This window comes from Triticum dicoccoides, chromosome 7A, assembly GCF_002162155.2.
Source record: "Triticum dicoccoides isolate Atlit2015 ecotype Zavitan chromosome 7A, WEW_v2.0, whole genome shotgun sequence".
In the NCBI taxonomy this organism is placed as follows: Eukaryota; Viridiplantae; Streptophyta; class Magnoliopsida; order Poales; family Poaceae; genus Triticum; species Triticum dicoccoides.
The window spans coordinates 57,334,784-57,340,055 of NC_041392.1; positions in this window are offsets into that span (position 1 = coordinate 57,334,784).

A 5,272-nucleotide genomic window follows, 5' to 3' on the forward strand; every position below is an offset into this window, starting at 1 on the left:
TTTAGGGATTAAGAAGAATATATCTGCAGAGTTACTATGCTCCACATTGTATATGACCTACATGTTTCATTTTAAGTAAGACATCTTAAAGTTTCGTCCCAAGTCTTCGTCAAACTCATCGTAAAGCCATCACATATTTGTTGATGCTAGTCTCATGGGAACTTTGGAAGCATTGAAGGAGCTAGGGGTGAGTGAGAGCCATTGCCTTCTCCAACATTGAGAAAATTGTGTATATAATCTTAAAAAATTCATGTAAAAGAACCAACAATTAGTGCCCCCTACCTAGCAGTTAGTGTGTGCCCTCCCCCTCCCTAGTTTTTTATAAGAGAAAATTATACTTTTACTCCCTCAACTCTTATCGGAGTCTAGATTTGGCGCCTCAACTCAAAAAATGGATAACTTGCACCCTCAACTACTGAAAAGCGGGCAAGGTTCATCCCTGGGCTCGGTTTTGACCAGCTTTCGTGCTGACTCGCCATGGTTTTGACAGTCTTGACTCAAATTCGTATAATTATTTCAAATCTGTGAATCTCTTTGAAATTCACGTAATTTTTCAAGTCCACTTACCTTTCCCAAGTTCACATATTTTTTTCTCATGTTCTTTTTTCCAAATCCGTGTTTTTTTATATTGGTGTAATTTTTTCAAATCTGCATATTTTTCCAAGTTCGCATATATTTTTTCTAATTTACGTACTTTTTCAAATTTGTGAACTTTTTAAATTTCAAGTAATTTTTCCAGGTTCGTCTAATATTTTTAAATTCATGTACTTTTTTATTATTCATTTACGCTATTTCGAAAAAGTTCCTGAATTTGAAAAAATTCATGAACTTAGAAGAAGTAGGGGGTTTCAAAAAAAAACATGAACTTGAAAAAAGTACGCGGATCTAAAAAATGTATGCAAATTTTAAAAAGTATGTGGGTTTGAAAAAAATACGTGATGAGAAAAGTAATTGAACTTGAAAAAACTATGTGATTTTCAAAAAAGCTGATGGATTTAGAAAAAGTATGCAGATTTGGAAAAAGAATCATGAACTTGAAAAAGTATGATAATTTCAAAAAAGTTCACGAATTAAAAAAAATTCCACATATTTGAAAAGAGTAAGCGAATTTGAGTTAGCACTGGTCAAAACCGAGGTCTGCACTAAAACCGGTCAAAACCGAGACCAGGGGCGAACCTTGTCCGGTTTCAGCAGTTAGGGGTGCAAGTTGTCTGGTTTCAAAGTTGGGGAACAGATCTAGACTCAGCCAAAAGTTGAAGAGTATATTTTTCTCTTTTGATAAAGCTTAGATGGTGGCCAAAGAAGTTGAACTCTGTAATGCCGCGAGAGTAGTCTTTTACTCTGGATGACCATACTTGTAATACTTGAAAACTCTTTTTTATCAATGAGATGAACCAAAACTTTTGCCTTCGTTTAAATGTTTTTGGTACGTGGTGACATGCTTATCTTGGTATACAAAGGATGATTATTTGTTAGTAGCACTATAAATATGCCAGCAAGCCTCCCTCCTTGTGCCGTGAAAAGAAATTTTACCGTGTGAAACTGATGGCTTTCGGGGACACGAAGAATGTGAGGCAGGTCGTGTGAGGTGAGGAGACGCCCAAGTTGACCAGCTGGAGCAGGTCAGGCAGGTAGACAAATGAGAAGCACTACGTCAGCGAACATCTCGATATATAGCATTGTTTGAACGTGTAGAGGTGATGTGTTGGTCCGTCACCACCGAGGACTTTACAGGACAATTGATCCATTAGACGAACCAAACTTTGGGTAGGTACACAAGATTATTAAAAGGTGCAACTCTAAGCGAGCAACTCTAGAACAAATTAGGGAATTATTATGTCGAATAAAATGCAGATGTTCAATCTGAATGACATGAAAAAGAAAACACACCGGAATAACAATGTCATTAGCAGAAAATATGAGAAAATTGATCCATCACAATAAAAGTGCTGGTTTTCTATGGATGACACTGCTATTTGTGGTGGTGTTTTGCATTTCATCCGCTCAATCTGAAGGAAGACCTAAAAACCCACGCCCGACTTATAAACCCAACCAAAAAAAATAGTTAGAGCCGGTTTTGTGTGCTAGCCCAGTAGTTTGTATCGCGAGACAAAGAGAAGAAATACAGAGACAACAAGGCACGACATATGCCTTTGGCCAAAGGATTTTCGCGTGCATGTGTGCTTGTGTTTTTTCATGTGATTAATCCGTTGGCGAATCCCAACATGCTCTAGAGAAGCAAAAAAAAAAAAAAAATCACATTCAGGTGAAATCGTCAAATGAGGTAGTCCTAGAACTTTACAAAATGCTTCCACAAGTCCCAATCTCTTTCCCCTAGTTTAATCGCCACGTCACGTAGCTGCACTCGCTGAAAACCTTAAACTTATGCATTCTACCTAAACCACTCCGGCGGCATCTTCCACGACGTGCAGCACGTAAGCGTCACTGTCACTTGCACGTCCCAAGCGTTTTCCACCAACAGTGATCCGTCTCTCTCGTTGATTGATTAGCCTCTGCTGATAACAAAAGCTGCATCAGCATTTAGTATCACCTCTCACCCTTGTCGTGGCAAAGTTGCGATCTAGGAGTAGATTGCACGGCTGGCGGCGGTACGGTTTGCACGCATGGTTTGATTTGCCATGTTTACAGAAAGGTACGATCTACAGTTTGTCGAAAGTACAGTAAGAATTTCTTGTTAGCCCATCGACAATGCAAAGTGCTTACGTAGGTGCTTAGAAAAGCTAAGCCAATTTTTGCTTAACACCAGAAAACATGCACCCCGCTAGTTCTATATATACTAATGCACTTAAAAAACAAGCAGTGTTTCTTTTACCTGGTGGCATAATTCATCTGCCCCTCCTCTCCTCCAGTACATTCCCCTCACACGTAAAAAAACCAATGAAAAGAACCCATCACACGTCTCGCAATCCTCAACCCTCTCTCTTCTCCCTTTTCCTCACGGCCGGCCCTGACAACATGTATACAAGATGAATCGCCTGCCACACACACACACGAAAATGGCGATTCAAAATTCATCCACGGCTCAAGAGATCAGAAACATGTAATGGATACTAGTAAAATGCCCGTGCATTTCACGGAACATCAAGATTAGACGGCGACGGCAGCGGCCATCACACCAGATTGTTCCATGGCCTTCTGGATGCGGCGGGAAAAGATAAGGCTGATTGTGAGAGGCAAGGAGTTGTTTGTAAATATGGAAACAAGTGCGGGCAGCTTTTTGCAAAACTGCAGCAGTTTGCTTTGTATGCGTCAGATCCAGATCCGACGACTATTGGTGATAGATGGCAGGTACACCATCATCACCAACTCAGGTTTTTAGGCCAACTCCACCGCGCGACCCCATTCTGCCCGGCCCCGTCCGTTTGGGGTAAATGGGACAAACGAGGCGGCCCAGCGCGCGACGGCCCGGACCCATCTGGTCCGTTTTGTGTCCGGACCGACCCATTTCGAGCGCAAACTTGCGCCGGGTTTGGATCGCGGCGGACACCAAACGGACGCGCGCCTCGTCCATGTCGGGGCTGCGTGGTAGGCGACCACCTACCTCCCACCCGCCCACATCAATGCGCACGCGCGGGCGGCTCCGCCTGTCGTCCGCCCAGGCGAACGGTCGCGGTCCTTCTTAAATGGCAACCCGTGGACCAGTCATCGTCCATACTGCCCCACTCCACCCCGCGGCCTCCTCAAAACCCGACAACCCCACACCCCAAACCCTAGCCTCGACCTCGCCGGCCGGCCGCTCGCAGCCATGGGGCTATGGAACTACGACCGCAAAGGCAAGCACGACCGCGGCTCCGTGAAGAAGGACGAGCCCGCATCGCCACCGCGTTGGGCCCCCGCGCCGCCCGCTTTCTCCATCGCGCCCATGGCCGCCGGCGAGCGCGACCGGCACTACATCGAGGCGGCCGTATGCCGCCATTATTGGGAGACGAGGACGCCGCTACCCTGGAGCGACGTCCACCTCCCCAACAACTGGCACTTGTCAGCCGACCGCGTGCCGATCCCGCCGGTCCCGCTGAGCGGCCGTGCGCGCCGCCGCCGCCTCCTCCCGGACGACCTCTACTACGACGAGAGGTACGCCCCCGACTCGTCATTGTGGGCCACTTGGTTCCGCGATGAGCACGACATGCGGCGGGCGTCCTTCTTCGCCGGCACGTCGACGGGGCCGCGACGGCCACGTGAGCACCGGTCGGCTCCCCAGGCATGCGGCGTACGCGGGTGCGAGGAGGCCCGTCTCATCTCCATCGCCACCCCCACCTCCTCGCATGACAGCGGAGGAGGAGGCCCGTCTCATGGCACGTGTGCTGGAGGACTCCATGCACACGCACGACGAGCGCCAATGGGAGGGCCTCGAGGAGATGACGGCCCTCTCCGCGGCTGGCGACGTCGCCATCCCCGAGCTGGAGATGGTGCCAAAGGAGGAGGTGGTGGAGGAGCCGCCGGTGGCCGCGTTCCACCCGGGCCTGTGGGCCAGGGGTGGAGTTGGTTGTGCACCGCAGAGCAGATGGCGGCCGCCGTGGGGGGGGGCGTGTAGTGGTGCCCCACGCCGCCGCGGTCACTGGAGCGGGATGCCTCGCCACGGGAGGAGGTGGTGCAGGCACCTGCCACCTTCCAGCCTGCCGCCCCCGTGCACCACAGACCGCCGGCCCACCTGTGGACGCCGCCGGACTACGTCGACCTCGTCAGCGACGACGACGACACCGGCGGCCACTGAAGACGGCAATGGCCACGACATCGATGGGCGCGGCAGGAGCGCGCGGGTAGCATCTTTTATTTTGTTTTTATGTAGTGCAGTTGTTGGCATATCTGAAGTCTGCACTGTTCACAGCCAGATTTGGGTTGGGAATTGAACCTGGATTTGAAATCAAATCATGTGGTCCGCTCAGCTTAGATATGGGGGAGTCTTTTCACGGGTGACGCCGTGCTGACGCCATCGCAGAGCAGCCGCAAGCCGCACGAGTAGCAGACGCCAATTAGTTTTTCTTTTTCCTTTCGAGGATCAGCAGAGCAGAGGCCAAATAGGAGCCGCCTTCCCCGTCAGCGCAAACTTTGGTTCCCACTCACCAGACGCCGCGTGGGGCAGCCTTGCCGGGCGGTCGGGCCCGCGCGTCAGACACCCTAAACCCACCCACCCACCCACCCACCCACCCCTGGTGCGGTGCGCTTGGAGCCGCCAGCCCCGGGCCCACCCGTCGGCCAACGGGGCTGCTATCTCCACGAGGTGCGAAAAGGCAATGCCACGGACGCTATTTAA